Below are 19,870 nucleotides of genomic sequence, written 5' to 3'. Positions count from 1 at the left end.
AAATCATATAAACGGCTTATAAATAGGCAGCTTGAATCCACATAATTCTCAACCTCAGTTAAAGCTTCACCTTTTCCAGCGATGTCATTGGTAATTGGCCTGATACTGACAAAGGCGGTCTACTATCTACAAGAATATTGTGGAATTCAAGCAAATCATTGGCCCTAGTAATTTGATGCCTTGTGCTTTGTAGCAATTAAGTAAGCACCTCAGTATCTACAGTTGGCAGTGGACAATCAAACTCTTTGACCATAAGACCATAAGACATAGGAGCAAAAATTAGGCCATTCGGCCCATCGAGTCTGCTCCACCATTCAATCATGGCTGATAAGTTTCTCAACCCCATTCTCCCGCCTTCTCCCCGTAACCTTTGATCCCCTTACTAATCAAGAATCTATCTATCTCGGTCTTAACGTCCTGCTCGTGCTTTGTCAGCCAAGAATATGTTATTCATAAATCTAAAAGGGGTTAGATGTTGAATGTCTATGCAAGACTGCTGACCTCCCAGCTCTGATTAGACCATACTAATAAGCTGAACAATGCAGTACTGTTTAAAATGAATGCAAAGGTCCAAGTAGGGCCCCCACATAGTGGCACAATGTGAACTGATGAATGTTCAACATCATTACAATGTTGATAGAGAGACTTGTATTTATAGATCACATTTCATTACTACAGGAGGTCACAAAGCGCTTCACAGCCAATTAAGTATTTTTGCAGTGAGGTAGTGGAAACAGAGTCTTTGAATGTTTTCAAGGCAGAGGTAGTTAGATTCTTGATAAATAAAGGGGTAGACAGGAGGTTACAGTCAGATCAGCCATGATCTTATTGAATGGCGGGGCTAGTTTGAAGGGCCAAATGGCCTACTCCTGCTCCCAACTTGTATGTTTGTATGTTCGCATGTAATGTTGGAAATGCGGCAACCAAATTGCACACAGCAAGCTCCCACAAATAGCAATGTGATAATGACCGGATAATCTGCTTTTAACGATATCCATTGGGGGATAAATATTGGACAGGACACCAGGGAGAACTCCCCTGCTCTTCTTTGAAACAATGGTGTGAGATTTTGTACGTCCAACTTAGACTGCAGGAGGGACCTCGGCTTAACACCCCATTCTAAAGACGGAATTCTGACGGTGCAGCACTCCCACAGTACTGCACCGGAGTGTCTGTCCAGGTTTTTGCATTCAGGCCTTGGGAATAGAACTTGAACCCACAACCTTCTTTCTTGGAGGTAAAAGCCCTGAGTCCCAGCTGACACAGGTGTCCTATAGGACTTCCTTCATTGGCACCTTTGGTGTATGAGGATCATTTCTGACTAAAACCTGTCTTACTGAGAGTAACCTGTGAGTACAACCATTATCCACAGGAACCTAAAACAAATCAATTAACATTCAACACTAGGAACCCTGATGGTTTAGTGCCCAGAAGATCCCATTGCTCTAGAGGCTGGATGTGGACAGAGAGAGTAATTTTGCAAAGCTTTGTTCCATCATGGAGCCTTACTAGACAGGTCAGATCTGGTGTATTATTGTTCTATTGCTGACCTGAGCTCCCATTTAGTGACACTTTGCAAAATTACCCTTTCACAGTTGTGTCAAGTTAAATTGCCCATCAGGATTCATTACTTTTCCCTTATCTTGATAAACCCCCTCAGCTCTCCTGCACCAAAGCTTGTGATTAATTTCTTCTGTAAAAGGTTAGTGTCTTACTTGAATCAGGAGACTTTTAAGTTCTATCTTGATCTGCTTTGTTCTCATCTTTCTTCATAAGTAATGGAAATAAAAGAAGTGGAAATTTCTTTTCAAAGGGCAAAATACCTACGTGTACTTACATCAATTTCGCTTGCCAAGGGAGGTCCCACTGGGAGTCATTCAATGCATTATGGTTCAGATGATATCAGCAGATATTATTGACTATTTTTTGTCACTACAAAGCTGTACTGAAGCATTTTATGAGGTTGTGATCCCAATAGGAACATGTATTAAGGCTTCAGGCACATCCCCCAGTCTCCATGATTTCCCATTTTTTTTAATAGATGGAAAGTCACACAGAACATGCGCCTAAATTCCTGATTTGTGCCGGCAAGGTTCTACATTAAGGGTGTATACTCTTAAAATGAACACTTATGCCTGTAATAAGGAAGCTCCCAAAATATTAACCAGTGACATATTTTAATTTTGCTTTTATTTCTAAACTCCATCTTAGTTAACAAAGGAAAAAATGCTTTATAATTTTTCTGAACCTTTTGAACAAATAGTTTTCTTTTGGTATGTAAACATTTCTTCATCAAAAGGGTTCTTTCTACCCTTCCCCCACCCACCTCCTCCTCCCCACCACTGAATCACGCTTTCTCACTCACTTATAAGTGGCTGAAACTATTGCTGTGAAAGTGGAGTCAGGATAAAAGAGGGCTGTAGACATACTGGAATGTGGGAATTTGGAATAAACTTAAGTAAAAATGTGACTCCTGCACCATGTTACCACTGCCATCACCCCACCATTGGGAGCCATGTCTTCAGTTGCCAAGGCCCTAAGCTCTGGAATTCCCCTCCTTATACCTCGCTGTTATGTTGTTATAATGATGTAAAGGCACCGATCATTCATAAGGGATTGTGTGAACATTTATTTAGACTAGGCACATAAGAACATTTATACAAAGGTAGAAAGCTTGAGGACATGTCTGTGAAAGGTGAAGCTAAAGCCGGGATTTTCCGACCCCGGCACTGGCGAGCACTGCCACGGGCGGGACGAAAAAATTTGGGAAGTGGTTGACTTTTAACTGGTAGACAGGTTGTTGGTTCATTGATTAAGTATAGGCACGTGAGAACAGTTATACATAGGTATTGTGTTAATTATGGTTTTATTTAGTGTGTAATATAATGTTCAGAATAATGCTCGTTAAGGAAGATCTTTAGTACCCAATAGGAGAGTGGCGTGGGCTACCTCTGTAGTTAGATGTTAGTAGCGTAGAGATAGATTTTGAAGTGAAAGCACATGTATAGTTGTTGCTGATTACCTTTGTAAATAAACTAAAAGTTTCCACCTAAGAAGTGTCTGCTGATCAACTCTACCAATAGTACCAACTTGGCCACTGCTCACAACAAACTGGCGATGAGGATAAAACAAGTGTAACAGAAGAAATCAGGTGAAACGAAATTGGCACTGTACCTCGCCATGTAATTGTAAGTAGAAGTTCTGTTTGAATCAAAGACAATTTCCTCTCAGAATGCTGCAATTCGGAAGAATTTATCTTTTCAATCCAGCCATGGATGATTGGTCTCATTACATTCTTTTTCCAGCTGGTCGAGATTAGGGGGGAAGAGAATAGGCGAGCGATCCTCTTAAGTACATGTGGGAATAGAACCTATGGCTTGATTTGAATCAGTGCAGTGACTGGACCTATAACAGGTGGAAGGGTGAGTCACACAGAGACATGTGGATCATCTAAGAAAGAGAGAAACAAATCACCAAGAATTGATTCCACCAGTGTTCATGAACAGATTAGTGTTTCCTGTTGAGAGAACTCAACCTAGTACCAGCATGTGCTATAAGAGTTGAGAATACAGAACTACCAGCGCCCACCAAAGTGCCCGATGTTCAGGCAACTCCAGAAAAGGAAGTCCCTGACAAAGCATCAGAAGTTGTAGAGCTGAGACATTCTATATGCATTAAGAAACCACTTGAAGGACTGAACTTGTAAATTCCTTACAAAGCGTAAATATTTTGTTGTCTTGAGAAAATTGTATTTGTAAATATAAAATGTATATCCAAGTTAGGGTGAGGGATGTGGTAATTATGGTTTTATTTCAAGTGTAATGAACCTTTAAGAATAATGTGTGTTAAGGAAAGTCACATGATCTTTAGTACCCAATAGGAGAGTAGCACGGCCTACCTCTGTAGTTAGATGTTAGTAGTGTAGAAATAGAGTCTGATGTGAAAGTACAGTTTCTGCTAAGGACCTTTGTAAATAAACTAAAAGATTTCACCTAAGAAGTGTCTGCTGATCTATCAATAGTACCAACTCTGCCACCACTCACAACAGGTATAAAGCTTGAAGATATCAGAACTGTGTGCATGTGTGCTCTGCTCAAAGCAAAAGTGAAACCAAGGCTGAATCATATGACACATTTCCCTTCTAGTGATGTCCTGCTGCTGTCCCTTAAAGGCATATTACAACTGTGGTGTGTTATAGTTCACTCAGGAAGTCTGACTTGCTGTGGCAACATACACTTTTACATACATGCTGTAGTCTGGAGCTATGGACAGCGATGGTTGAGGCTCCGACCTTCTTTCTATCACATGGCCGCCAGGATTCTTTCCCATTCTTGCTGCCTACCATTGGCATGTGTTGGAAGGATCCACAGGTTGATACTCACCCTGTTTGGCAATGTTATGAACGTCTATTCCTTGGTCATCAAGTCCGGGGGTGAGACTTGAACCCAGAACTCCAGTTCAGAGCCAGGGACGCTACCCACTGCAACACATGACTTCCCTCAGAGCAATTAGGCAATGAACAAATAATTGCGGCATTGCCAGTCTCACCCACATTCTGAATACAACTATAAAGAGATCCTTCCTGATAGATGAAGTTACTGTGTATTTACAAAATGTGATTAATCCCAGTACTAGAGAGGTCCATTTAAAGGAAGTTTGTATGGAGAACTTTACAGCCTTTGAAACTTGTTCAGGTTTGTGAATGGAAGCCATTCTTTAATTATTCAATTATTTGCTGTTTGTGAATGTCTGCTGGCAGTTCAGGCTGGGTAATTTTTAAGATAGTGATCACTGGCTTCATGCTAATTTAAGTTTGCAAAATACAATGGTTCAGTTTATTGCAGCTTGACTTGTGACACCTGGGCTGGTCCATGGATACTGTAGGCAGTGAGCAAAAATAATCCCCCCTCAACAAATGAAGAAGACAATCTTGGTGCACACAGTTGCTATGGCAATGGATTTTTAGTGGAGACAATTTAATTTTTTTTTATCATTCTTGTATTAATATATGTGAAGAGGGCTATGCATTATATAAATGAATGAAAGCCTGCAGAGTGGAATTTAAACAGAATGGCCAGAAGCTTCCGTTTGGCGAGCGGGGGCTGGCCCTACACACCAAGGTGTAAAATGACCCGCGGTGACATCAGGCGTGCGTCCCAATGTAACCGTGCGTTGTTCCGATCTTCAGTTCGGTGGGCACGCACCGAATTCGGCTGTGCACCCGCCAAACTGGCAAAGGCCAGTTAAGGCCATCAATAACCCAATTAATGGAGTTGTCGGGGCTGCCCGGGTTGGCGAAGAGCCCAGGCGGCCTTCGCATTTCTCATGAAACCTCATCCACGGGCGGGATGAGGTTACTTGACGGGTTTATAAATTAAATTAAAATTTTAATTAAAATACATGAACATGTCCCAGCTCATGTGACCCTGTCACAGGAGGGGACAAGCCTGAGTAATTTTTTTTTCTCTTTTTTGCAATGTTTTATTCTTAAATTAATCTCCCTCCGTGCCTCAGGGAGATTCCTGTTCTCTTTCACGTGCATACCCGCAGGCCCTGACTCTCCCTCACCCCCTCCCCTGCCCGCACAGGTAGCACTGAGCACTTCCGGGTCACGCTGGGCGGGTCTTAATTGGCCTGCCCACACAAATTGGCGGGCGCAGCCTCTCGCAGATGGCAATCGGCTCTGCGCCCACTCGGCACCCGCTCCCAAACCGCCCGCCCAATGGGGAGAAAATTCTCCCCAATCTTTTTGGGGGCACAATTAAAAATATTTTCTACTGAACTGTCGTAACATGTTAAGTATTTTAAGGTAATCAGTAAAACAATCAGGGGGAAAGATGAAAGTTTTTTTTTAGTCATGGCATAATGTTGTTATCTGCAATGCACCACCTGATAACTTTCAAAGAGGAATCCAGTACATTCATGGAAAAGGAACATTTTCAGGGGGGAAGTGACTAATTAGCTTTTCAAAGAGACAGCATAAGCACGATGGGCTGAATGGCCTCCTTTAGTACTGTGTGATTCTATGATTACATTATAAGCAGGTACCTGAACACTTAAGGGGACCTTGTGTAGCAGTGGGTAGCATCCCTGCCTCCAGACTAGAGGCCTGGGTTTGAGCCCCACCCCAGGACTTGATGGCCAAGGAAGGGATGTTCATAATGTGGCCAAACAGGTTGATTATCAACCCGCAAACTCTTCCAATCAAGGGTAGGCAGTAAGAGCGGGAGAGATTCTTGGTCAGCTATGTGATGGAAAGAGTGTTGGAGCCTCTACCATCACTATCCATAGCTCCAGAGTACAACATGCATGGAAAAGTGTGTGTTGCTGTAACATACCCACTACCTGACCAAGTCGTTCGAGTTGAATATGCTTTATCCATACATCTGAAAACCAAATGTTTTTTTGAACAGCTATGCAGTTAATTTGTATATTAATAAAGCAATGTAATATTACATTACACGTGTAAAAAGTGTTAAGGTAAGAAGTAGGGTATGGGAGTGTTGGTAAATGGAGAAATAACATAGTATTTGTAGACTATAGCTAGCCTAGGCTTAGGCTATTGGAATGTAAGTCGGCCAAGTCTGGCATATATATGGCAGATCAGGAAACCAAAGATATCTGAAGACGCAATTGGCCCAAGCGTTTCAGATAAAGGATACTCGATCTGTAGTTTATTTAATTATTTGTTAGAAGTAGCCTAAAAACACATACCTTAGAAAAAAACTTACATTTATATGGTGCCTTTTATATCCTTAGTCAGTGAATTACTTTTCAAGTCATTGTTGTTTTGCAGTTAAACATGGCAGCCAATTTGCATATTGTTTTATTCATTCACAGGATGTGGGCATCACTGGCTAGGCCAGCATTTATTGCCCATCCCTATGGGTCTGGAGCCACATGTAGGCCAGAGCAGGTAAGGTCAGCACATTTCCTTCTCTAAAGGACATGAGTGATCCACAAGGGTTTTTATGATAATCAGTAATTGTTTCAGACTTTTAATTCCAGATTTTTATTGAATTCAAAGCTCTCTATCTGCTGTGGTGGGATTTGAACCTGGGTCCCTAGAGCATTACCCTATAGCAACCAGAATACTAGCCCAGTGACAATACTACTGTGCCACCACCTCCCCAAGCTCCCACAAACAGCAAAATAAGTAAATGACTAGTTAATCTTTGCTTCATGATGTGATATCCTGAGGGCGGGGAGGGGATGACTCAGTGATAAGAATCTTCCCTCTCAGTCAGGAAATTGTGCTTTCAAACCACACTTCAAGGCTTCAATACCAATTTGGACATGATGGTGTAGTAGCACCGAATCCCAACTAATGCTCTGGGGACACCGCGCAGCAGCTGGGGCAATTTAAATTCAATTATTCAAATTCATTATAGGAAGGATGTGATTGCACTGGAGGGTGTGCAGAGGAGATTCACCAGGAAGTTTCCTGGGATGAAACGTTTAAGTTACGAAGAGAGGTTGGATAGAATTGGGTTGTTTTCGTTGGAGCAGAGGAGACTGAGGGGCGACCTGATCGAGGTGTACAAGATTATGAGGGGCATGGACAGGGTGGATAGGGAGCAGCTGTTCCCCTTAGTTGAAGAGTCAGTCACAAGGGGACATAAGTTCAAGGTGAGGGGCAGGAGGTTTAGGGGGGATGTGAGGAAAAACTTTTTTACCCAGAGGGTGGTGACGGTCTGGAATGCGCTGCCTGGGAGGGTGGTGGAGGTGGGTTAGCCTCACATCCTTTAAAAAGTACCTGGATGAGCGCTTGGCATGTCATAACGTTCAAGGCTATGGGCCAAGTGCTGGTAAATGGGATGTGGTCTCACCATCACCATCCCTGGTGACGGTCCCTGTCCCACCAGCAGAATAGGCCTATCAGCGACGGTGACACAGCAGCATACAGTTTGAAGGGAGTTGCCTTAGGAGTCCTCAAAATTGACTCCGGACCCCATGAAGTCTCATGGCATCAGCTCAAACATGGGCAAGGAAATCTCCTGCTGTTTAGTACCAATTTCCCTTCTTCAGCTGATGAATTAGTGCTCCTCCATGTTGAACACCACTTGGAGGAAGCACTGATGGTGGCAAGGCCACAGAATGTACTCGAGTTGGAAGACTAGAGTTCCCCTCACCAGTGCCTCTGTAGCACCACCACTGACTTACCTCAGTGACAGAATTGTGTACCATATATAAGCTGTGCTTGCAGCAATTTGCCAAGCCTCCTTAGCCTCTTCCAAACCCGCGACCTCTACCACCTAGAAGGATAAGGGTAGTAGATGCTTGGGAACATCACCAGCTGCAAGTTTCTCTCCAAGCCACGCACCACCCTGACTTGGAAATATATCGCCGTTCCTTCACTGTCATTGGGTCAAAAACATGGAATTCCCTCCCTAACAGCACTGTGGGTGTACCTACATCACAGGGACTGCAGCGGTTCAAGAAGGCAGCTCATCACCACCTTCTCAAGGGTAATAAGGGATGGGCAACAAATGCTGACTTAGCCAGTGCCGTGCACATCCCATGAAAGAATAAAACAAATTCGAGACTGATGTTCAGTGCTGAATTGTTACAGATGCTATCTTTCAGGTGAGACATTAAACCTTCAATACATGTAGGCTTGAAGAACTATTGGCAAAATTTGGAATGAAAATAGAAAATGCTGGAAATACTCAGCAGGTCAGATAGCATCTGTGGAGAGAGAAACAGAGATCATATGTTTCAAGTCGATGGCCTTTCAACAATTTGGAGAAGTGTAGTGCGCTCGTCATGTGTCCTTGTCAATGCTCGCTTCTTGGCTAACGTTCCCCCTGAAAAAATTAACTGGTCATTTATTCAAAATGCCCTTGGAACCAACTCTGGCAAAAAATGGAGGCTTACAGGAGAAAGGGAGAGGGCAGAAAATGAGCAAGGAAAGAGCTCTCCTTGCATATATGACAGTGGGGCTGGTCCATCTCCAAACTGTATCTTATTATAGATGGACAAGGAGATCAACACTAGGAGAAAGGCCAAAAAGGTGAGCTAGTTAAAAGTACTTCAACAAAGTGACAATCAAAATGCTGAGAGAGAAACAAAACAAGTTGTATCTACAAATTATTTTTCTATTTGTTATACATTTTCTGTTTCAGTCATAATTTCTTACGTATCTTACGTAAAAATAGTGCTCTAGTAGGATTCATATATACATACCGTCAAATATAAAGGATATCCCATTGTTACCGTCTAAAGGAAAAGGCTGAGGATCATGTAGTAACCATGAGGCTTTGGTGGTGATGAAATGATTCAGTTGCCTGTTTTGCAAATACTGTGCAGGTTTGCAAACAGACTAATGTGCAATGATATTGGCACAGTGACACCATTCACAGCTGTTACTTCAACTACCTTAAGGGCTGTCGATGTAGAGAAGCCAGGCACCACTGAACAAATTTCACAGTGAAGCAGATAATGAGCATATCCATAATTGTTTCCTCCCTCCTTCCAATATCCTCACACTGAAACGAAGGCACAGTGCATTCTTTAACCTGCAACATCACTTATCTTCCTTGCAGTCCTTCTATATCTCTAAATATCTATTTGTCAGGAACCACTCAGTGTCGACCATGCAAAGCAGTAACTTTATTAGCAGGTGTAAAGGAAGTGATTCTGCCTCACGTCGCTGGATGCCTGCTGGGCACAGTTGGTGGCACTGTTGCCTCAGAACTGGAAAGTTGAGGGTTGACGGTCACATCCCAGGTCCTGAGCACATCATCGAGGCTGACGTTTCAGTGCAGTACTGGAGAGGTGGTGCCTTGTAGGGGATACTGTCTCTTGGATGAGATGTTAGCTTGAGGCCATGGCTACAAGTTCAGGTGGATGTTAAACTTCCCATTGTACTATTCAAAGAAAAGCAAGAGGTTTCACCCAGTGTTCTGGCCTGGCCATCATTGATCCTATAACTAAACGCTTTGGTATTTCATTTCATTTATATTTGTTGGATCTTACTACGTCCAGGTTGGTTGTTGTGTTATCGACATAACACAGAGCACATTTCAATGTTAATTTATTGACCATGAATCATTTTGGTCCATTCAGAGGATGCAAAACCACTTTATCAAAGCAGGCTCTTACTTATACTATTAAAAGGTTCAATTATTTGCATATTATGGTATAATGTAGCTTCATCCCATTGCAAATTACAATTTGCAAAGAGATGCAGATATTCCTGTGGGCAGTTATTAAAGGCGGTAGGACATAAGGTCATTAAAAAAGAAAATGTAATCCTTGGTATTTGTAGTCAGAGACTTTGCCTAGAGGGCTTGACAGGATAGATACTGTGAGGCTGTTTTTCTGGACTGGAGAGCCTAGAACTATTGACATGGTCTTAGGATAAGGCGTTGGCCATTTAGGACTGAGATGAGGAGAAATTTCTTCACTCAGGGGGCTGTACCTCTTTGGAATTCCTTGCCCTGTGGATGCTTAGTCGTAGAGTATAAATAAGACTGAGATTGATAGATTATTTTGGATTATGGGAATTAAGAGATATGGGGATTGGGTGAGAAAGTGGAGTTGAGGTAGAAGATCAGCCATGATTTTATTGAATGGTGGAACAGGCTCGATGGGCTGAATGGCTACTGCTTCTATATCTTATGTTCTTATACAAAATAAAGGAGGTGATGTTGATCCAGTGGAAGACTTTGGTTAGGCCATGGTTATGGCATAGTGTACAGATGAATGGCTCAATATAGATGCAAGTTCTTCCTTTCCTTCCTTAACTCATCTGATTAAAGTTTCAGTAGACTAGCACCATATGGGTGCACTGTGAGTGATGTGACTTGTTTGTTCATATTAATGAAAAATTTACACTGAGATCTGTCCACCAGCTAGTAAATTGTTGGACACTCAATGGGAGATCCAAGTTTGAATCCCAGTTCATCTTCTGGACTGCATGTTGCTATTCTTGAGTGTGGGCAGCTAGAGAAAGAGGAAGGTGAACTGTTCTAGAAGGTGTTAGTATATCATCTGCTGGATTAGAAGAAAGTACTGATGGTGTCCAAGTATAAATCATCCCAATATCCCAGGCGAGCAAGAAAAGATGGGGGAAAAGGACATGATATTTGGGAAGTGAGCCCCCTCATCAACTTAACTCTTCTCCAGAAATATCTTGGATGTTGGTGTATAAATTGACCTTTTGAAGCCTTGAAAAATGCCTCCAAAAATGGGGGTTAACTGATATGGCGAGTATAAAAGTGAACTGCTGGGGTGGGCGTGGGCAGTGGCCAGTTTGAAATGTCGATGGTATCCAATGCAAAGAGTGGGCATGTCTTAAATTCCCACCCATTTTCACAACACAGCCTGTATCGCCCACTTGATCCCTTGAGTCCAGTTACAAGTAAAATATGCATTTGTGAGGTGAAAAATTGAGGCTGACTACCAATGTGAGTATAGTAAGTCATGGCTGAAAAGGGGAGAAGCGATTTATATGCCGAGTATATGCAAAGACATGATTTTGTGCTGATAAAATAGCATCATCTTATATGCCAGGTCGACTTATATGCCACCATTTACTGTAGTTGAGGTCCGGTGGATTAATCTGCCAAGGCTGCAATTAATTTTGAGCAGTTTCATTGTGCAATAAAGAAGGAAAATAATATATTATCTGCCTTTCCAGATCACTAACTGTGGTATTGCTATTAGCAAACACAAAGGCAGGCTATAATATCACATCAGAATAAAAAGGTGCAGATGAATATGTCTTTTGACAAGTTCAGCCACTGTAAAACTGGGGTCTAGTATCTATGTCATGCCTGGCTGTTACTGGAATAATTAAACAGAACAGAGATTTTCCTGGCTCCCAGGGGTAGTTGGCAACCATGTTACATCCACAGCAGGCCTCACACTAAGGCCGAGGGAAAATGTTTCAGTTCAAATAGGCAAAGATGGAATTACTTTATTGAGTGGCAACATGGCTAAGTTTCTAGGATCTAATGTGATGTTGTTTGGGTGCAGTTACATACAAACATACAAATTAGCAGCAGGCTGATCTGATTGTGGCCTCAACTCCACATTGCGCCTTCCCCCCGTTGACTTTTGACACCTTGTTAGTCAAGAACTTATCCACCTCTGCTTTAAAAATATTTATTGACCCTGCCTCCACCAATCTCGGGGGGAGAGAGTTCCGAATGTTCACAATTCTCTGAGAGCAAAAAATTCTTCTCATTTCTGCCTTCAATGGGAGACCCCTTATTGTTAAAGTGTGTCCCCCTCGTTCTAGTCTCTCCCATAAAAGGAAAACATCCTTTCAGCATCCCCCCTGTCGAACTCCCTCAGGATCTTGTATATGTTGGACGGGATTGGGGGTCGTGGAGGGAGGGAGTGCATGGAGACGGGACAGAACTTGGGGGTGGGGGGTACGGGGGTTGCCTGATCTCGAAAGGGGACCAGTAATAGAGGCGCCCACCCCACCTTCTGCCCTGCCCTATAACTGGCCAGTTAAGGGCCTTAATTTGTGTGAAGGCGGAAAGACCTCCCTAGGCCTCATCCACCCCTCCACCCCTGTAAAATTGGGGGCTGGTGGGAAGGCAGCAGGAAGGTGACCCAAGGAATTTACACTATCCTGACTGTTACTGATATGTTCATTATATTGTTCAGGTGCACGGGTGAACGGTATTGTTTATAAAGAGAGACTGCTGGGACACTAGGTCGATAAGTCAGAAGCAGAAATACATAATGCTGTATTCTGTAAATAAACCTTTTGTCAAGAAAAGGATTAGTGTCTAGTTTCATACTTCACCAACGGGTTTGGGATCAATACAACACTTCCCAAAGTCAAGTGTTGTCCAACACCAATACATCACAACCCTTAGCTGCCAAGGAAAGAAATAAATTGATTCTTAATCAATAAAATTCTCCCACCCCTCCCCGCAACATGACAGAAATTTGAAAAATAGGAGCCTAACGGCCCAACAAGCTTCGTCCACTATTCAATACAATGGTGGTTAATCTTCTATCTCACCTCCACTTGTTTCCCTTAGAGTCCAAAAATCTTTGAGTCTCAATCTTGAACATGCTCAACAACTGAGCATCCACAGCTCTCTGGGAATCAGAATTCCAAAGATTCACAACCTATTGACTGAAGAAATGTCTCCTCATCTTAGTCCTAAATTGCCAACCCCTTATCCTGAGACTGTGATTCCCTAGGTCTAGACTCTTCAGCCAGGGATACAGCCTCTTAGCATCTACTCTGTCAAACTTTCCAAGAATCTCATTAGAATTCCATAGGGTTCATCCCGAATCTGCCAGCATGGAGTTTCACTTGACAGGGCTATCAGGCAGAGAGTCAGATTATCATAAAACTCCAACTGGTTCACTCATAGCCCGCAGGAAGGCAATCTACCATCTCCCTATGATCCCATGACTATAACTGTGATCATAACTGGTAGTGGCAGATACAATAGCCTTGACAGCAGTTACATGGCTAATCCCGACATTTTGTTCTTTCACAGAATGTGGGCATCTCTGGCTAAGCCTGAATTTGTTGCCCCTCCTTCATTGCCCTTGAGAAGTTGGTGGTGAGCCGCCTCCTTGAACCCTTGCAGTCCGGGTAGCGTATGTACATTCACAGTGCGAATAGGGAGGGAGTTCCAGGGTTTTGATCCAGTGACAGTGAAGGAACAGCGATATATTTCTGAGTCAGGATGGGGTGTGGCTTGGAGGGAGGTTTGCAGGTGATGGTGTTTCCATGTGTCTGCTGCCCTTGTCCTTTTAGATGGCAGAAGTCCATTTGGGCGGTGCTGTCGAAGGAGCCTTGGCGAGTTGGCGCAGTGCATCATGTAGATGGTACACACACTGCTGCCACTGTGCGTCAGTGGTGGAGGGAGTGAAGGTTTGAGGTGGTGTGTTATGTGCTAATCAAACGGCTGCTTTGTCCTGAATGACATCGAGCTTTGTCCATTTGTGAACAAATGAAGGTAAATTAAAACCAGACAGCACTAACCTTTAAACCCTTCAGTTATAGCAATTCTAAAACATCTCTGCATCATAATGTGCAATATTATCTGTATTTGAAATTGGAATATTTCGATATTACCTCAGAGCGGTGACGGAGAAATTTCCACTTGTTGGAGCCGTTGATAATCATCAGAAAGATTCATATCTATTGTTGTCACAAGCCTCAGTCTTCGCTAAACCCAGGAATCAAAGTGATGAGTGAGTGGATCTTTCTTGTTCTGGATTTTCTCATGTCTCTTGTTACACCCCAATCAGAGCCGAGACTGAAATTCAACCTGGAAATGATGGTCATCATGCAGCAATGAGGTCATCTGGCAGCACATTCAGTGAAAGGGATAAGTTTTCTCAGAACAGGGGAAGAGGGATGGGATGGGCAAGCAGTTTTAATGTGGTGGGCTGCGGAGACCAAATGGAAGACAGCGTTATGGGTGGAGAACAGGAGTGATTAAATGACAAAAGAAATAATGGTGCAAGGAGTAAGGAGCAAATGGTTACAGAATATCGAAGCAGAAATGAATTTGTTAATGCTAAAGTGCTGAGAGAAACAGAGTTAAAGTTTCAGGTCCAACATGACTGTTCTTCAGGGGTAGGATTTAGCCCTCGCTCGGTGGGGGAGGTTGGGAAGCCGTGATCAGGGCCGGGAAGGTGATTTCACACCAATGGGGCCAATTAAGGCCCGTCCAGTATGAAAAGCAAATGGCAGCACTGAGCGCTGCCCGTGCGGGCAGGCGAGTGTGAGCAGGGGGAGTGTGAGCGGGGGGAGTGTGAGCGGGGCGAGTGTGAGCGGGGGGAGTGTGAGTGGGGGGAGTGTGAGCGGGGCGAGTGTGAGCGGGGGGAGTGTGAGTGGGGCGAGTGTAACCTTTGTGCATGTGCGTGAGTGAGCCCTTCATAATCTCTCTGAGACACGGAGCTGTCTCAGGGAGATGAAGAGTTTTTAAAAAAATAAAGAATTGAAAATTGTAATAAAACATGTTCCCTGCGACTCTGTCACATGAGCAGGGATATGTTATTAATTACATTTGAAAACTTTTATTTTATTTTTATTTGCATTTGGAAACCTCATCCCGCCCGTGGATGAGGTTTCGAAAAAAATGCAAAGGCCGCTTGGCCTTTTCACCTGCCCGCCAAAAAATTTAACTTAAAGGATTCTTTAATGGCCTTAACAGGCCTTTGAATTGTTGGCGGGTGGGCTGCCGACTCTGGCAACTGAACTATCACACGACTGCGCATTGAGCAGGATACTCGCCCGATGTCAACCCGCCTCATTTCTAGCTGGAGTGGGTCAGTTAAAAATTTTGCCCCAGGTTCCAAAGAAGAGTTTACATTGGAGTCAAAACGTTAACTGTGTTTTTCCCTCTGGAGATGCCGCTAGGCCGGTTTTCTGTTTCCGTTTCAGATCTCCAGCCTCCGCTGTATTTTGCTTTTATGTAAAGTGTTGAGACTTTACAGATCTGCCGTCACCACCACTCTCCATCTTGATCCCTCTGTCCTTGGCAAACTACAATCATATCTTCAACCTCACTTCCCTCACCAAAGCCCTTGAGCATGCTGTCACCTCCCAAATCTGTCCCTGTCTTTCCCAGCCTCCCAACTTTGAATCATTCCTGCCATAAAACCCTATCAAAGTCAAAAATGACATCCTATGTGATTGTGACCAAGGTAAACTCTCCCATTTGTCCTTCTCCACCGTTGATTGCCCCACCCTCCTCTAATGCCTCTCTATGATCCAGCTGGCTGGGCTACTCTCTCATGCTTTCATTCTTATTTATCTAATCATAGCCAGAGTATTACTTGCAATGGTTTCTCTTCCTACTCCTGCACCATTATTCTGGTGACCCAGCCCCCACTGAGGATCTATCCTTGGGCCCCTCCTATTTCTCATCTACATACTGTGCCTCAGTTTATATCATCCAAAAGCACAGCATTGGCTTTCATAAGTCCGCTGGCAACACCCAGTTCTACCTCAGCACCACATCTCCTGCCTCCTCCTCTGTCTCCGAATGGCCAGGCTGCTTGTCTGTCATCCAGTACCGGATGAGCAGAAATTTCCTTCAACTAAGTATTGGGGAGCCATTGTTTTCAGGCCCCACTATAAACTCCATTCCTGACACTATCCCTCTCCCTCGCAACTGAGGTTGAACCAGACTGTTCGGAACCTCGGTGTTATACTTGATTCAAAGATAAGCTTCTGGCAATATATCCGCACGATCATGAAGACCTCTTTGTTCCACCTCCATAACATCACCCATTTCCACTCCTGGCTCAGGTTCTCTGCTGCTGAAACCCTCATCCAGGCCTTTACTACCTCTAGAGTTGACTATTCCAACGCGCTCCTGACTGGCCTCCCACATTCTACCCTTCATAAACCTGAGGTCATTCAAAACTCTTCCATTAAATGTCCTTTCATATGCCAAGTCCCATTCACCTATCATCCCTACACGCACCAACCTACATTGGGCCCCCGATTAAGCAACTCCTCAACTTTAAAGTTCTCATCCTATTTTTCATATTCCTCCATGAATTTGCCTCTCCCTCTCCTCCAGTCCCACAAGTCTAAAAGAAATCTGCACTCATCCAACTCTGGCCTCTTCAACATCCCTGATTTTGATCGCTCCACCACTAGCGGCCGTGCCTTCAGCCCCAGGCAGGGCCCCAAGCACTGGAATTCCCTGGGTCAAAATCCTGGAACCTCCTAATAGCACTGTGGGTGTACCTACACCACATGGACTACAGCAGATCAACAAAGGCAGATTACCACCACCTCCTCAAGGGCAATAAGGGATGAAGGCAGAGGGAAGATGTTGCTGACAACTGTGAACTTTGCCAAGAGCAAGTCAAAGTCCATCCTTGTGAGGATGGTGAGTGCAGCTGGAAGTGGCTATTGCTTCAATGCAAAGAGGAGCCGACTACAGGAAAAACTAGTCCTGAGAAAACACAATCCTGTAGGGAACAAGCATTTCCTTTTCTCTGTAAAGAAGAAAATCAGGCCAATCTGATAGAGGGTGTTTAAATGGATTGGCTTTGTACAAGGATAGTTTCGAACAAGATTTCCTCGAATTAGAATGTTATCTGGTGGCTTTGGGATGATGCAAAAGGTGATGGTGATATTTCTAAAGGAGACAATAATGTGAGAATCGGGAACCATCACTTCTGCACTTTTATTTACACTTTGTTGTTATTTGAAAAATTCAATAAGGGACGGGTAACAAATGCTGAGCTAGGGAATTCCCTCTCTAAACATTTTAAAAATTCTTCCACAGGGTGAAGGCACTATTGGCTAGGCCAGCATTTATTGTCCACTGAACATCAGTCTAGAATTTGTTTTCTTCATTTTTGGGACATGGGTGTCGCTGGCTAGGTCAGCATGTGTTACCCATCCCTAATTGCCCCTGAGAAGGTGGTGGTAATCTGCTTTCTTTATCTGCTGTAGTCCATGTGGCATAGGTACACCCACAGTGCTGTTAGGGGGTACCAGGATTTTGACCCAGCGACAGTGAAGGTGTGGTGATATATTTCCCAGTCGGGATGGTGTGTGACCTGGAGGGGAAGTTGCAGGTAGTGGTGTTCCCATCCATCTGCTGCCCTTCTGCCTCTAGTGGTTAGGCGGTTAATAGTGATCATCTGTCCTAATATCTGCTTATGTGGCTCGATGTCAAAATTTGTTTGAGAACACTCCGTGAATGTCTTACTACGTTAAAGATGCTATATGAATACAAGTTATTGTTCCTGCTGACATGAATATCATGGCTGGTTGATCACTTTCTAGTTTCCTGTACAGTACCAATACTGAACCAGTAATGCAGGCAGTACTGAAAGCATTCCCTTCATAATGGTTCAATCTCCAACCTGATGTATATAATTATTGTCTCATTCAATTTCCTCAGCTCGTGTCAATAACGTGATGGAGTCTGTTGCTTCTCAGCTCTCACCTTTGGACCAGAGGGACTGCACTGGTGACAGCGCCACCAGTCAAAACTTATCAGCTGCTTAGGAAGAACACAGCATGTTTGTTCGATCGAGAAGCATCTATCTTCAAATGAAGTGCTATAATTGAAGCTCTGTCTCCTGCTTCATTGATGTCGACTAGAAAGAAACATTATTATCTATTCATGGGAAGCAAAATAATTTCTGCAGGCTTGCACCCACATAACCAAATCTTAATGTGATGGAAAGTACGGTATCAGTCTACTTATAGACTGGATTTTCAAAGTGTGCATCAGTAAGTCCTCTCAATATTATCTTAGTCCTTGAGTGTTCTTTTTAGGCTGACCACCAAAATGATTGCTTTTAGTTTGTGAAGAACTGCATTAAAAAAAAACATGACAGTATTTGCTTCACTATTTACAATGTACATAAAATAGGCTAAAAGACTTTTGTACAACAAGACCTTCCTGTGTCACACTTACTTCCTGTTATACTTGCTCCATTATGGTTTGTTAATAATATTTCTATTGTTCTAAAGCAGCAAGTCCTCCAAATCTCTGTTAGCAATACTACGGGAATCTTCTCTTTCTCTCACACACACTCATGGTTACTCCACGTTCTCTCTACCTCACATCAGCGCTTTCTCTCACTAACAGATTCTGTCTCATAAATGAAACTGATGAATGGGATTTTCTCTCTCTCTTGCACACACCCTCACTTTTTCTTTCTCAGGACTAGATTTTCATGCCTTCGTCCTTGTTGTAGTGGGGGCAGGGGTTTAAATGTAGTGGGCTGAGCCCGATCCTGGGATTCCTGCTCCATTCCTGCCATTTGGGATTTTTATGGGTGGAGGGTGAGGGTGCAGAGAGTGAGCCCACACTCCAACAATCCTTGCCTAGTCCATTGTTGAGTGGGCATTTTAGAATCCCACTATTTTCATGTAGTCGTGCCTGTTTTGGTAAGAGACATAGTTCATGGCACCTCTGAGGAGTCATGAAAATTGGGGGAAGCCTAAAGTGGAGCTGGGAATCTATCGACAGGTAAATTTAAAAGGTCTTTCCAATTTCAACTGTCATAATTAGATGTGGTACGATAAGTTAAATATGTTTTTTATGCAGTGTTTGATTATAGGGCTTTGCCCTTAAAAGGTAAATTACCATTGACTTGACCAGCATTGTGTAAGTGTTCACATGCATTAGAATACTTTATCCAGTGGATAAAGGGTTCTTCTGCATTCAACATTATAGAAAATCTGACTTTAATGTGTTTCCTGGGCACTGATTTATTTGAAGTCCAGACGTCTTTGAAGTAACCTTCTACTATCCACCATGGGGAAAACTCGTTAGCCCTATAATAACACTAGTAATTCTTTGAAATGCTCATAAAATTATCAAAATAAATGGGTGTCCAATTAAAATCAGTTCAAATCTCTCAAAGGCTCATAAAGCTGTCAATCAAACACACCCATTCTTACTCCCATTGAAGAAAACTTTAATCCTTTTAACATTTTTTAATGTTGTCCAAAAAACATACAGCCATTGATGAATCACTGTATATGAAGATAACATTATTACACACTCTTAAAACTGTCAATCAAACAAAGCTGAAAGTCCCATTGACAGCTGAATCCATTAGTCAGTTTGGAGCTCAGCCAAGCATTCACAACATGATCCTATTGCACAGCTGTGTCAACAAAGATTCTAATACGGAATACATTGCAACCTTTGAAGCAGGTTGAACAGATGATCTACCTGTCCATCAAGAAGTCACTGAACTGGTCAGCCAGATGGCCAACTGTTGGCCATTTAGGAGAGATGAAGAGAAGTTTCTTCACTCAGGAGGTTGTGAATTTTTGGAATTCTCTACCGCAAAGGCTGAGGGTGCTCAGTTGTTGAGTATGTTCAAAACTGAGATGGATAGATCTTTGGGCGCTAAGGGGAACAAAGGTACAGAGGTGTCAGAA

The 19,870-nt window shown here is 43.2% G+C and overlaps 1 pseudogene; it reads left to right on the top strand.

Moving 5' to 3' along the window:
• Positions 1-16,779: 16,779 nt before the first annotated feature.
• Positions 16,780-17,019, top strand: LOC144669952 (large ribosomal subunit protein bL33m pseudogene; annotated as a pseudogene).
• The last annotated feature ends 2,851 nt before the right edge of the window (positions 17,020-19,870 follow it).

This window comes from Cetorhinus maximus, chromosome 30 (assembly GCF_964194155.1).
Source record: "Cetorhinus maximus chromosome 30, sCetMax3.hap1.1, whole genome shotgun sequence".
NCBI lineage: Eukaryota > Metazoa > Chordata > Chondrichthyes > Lamniformes > Cetorhinidae > Cetorhinus > Cetorhinus maximus.
Note: the sequence above shows the minus strand (reverse complement) of the source record. Positions and strands in the feature narration are given on the sequence as shown.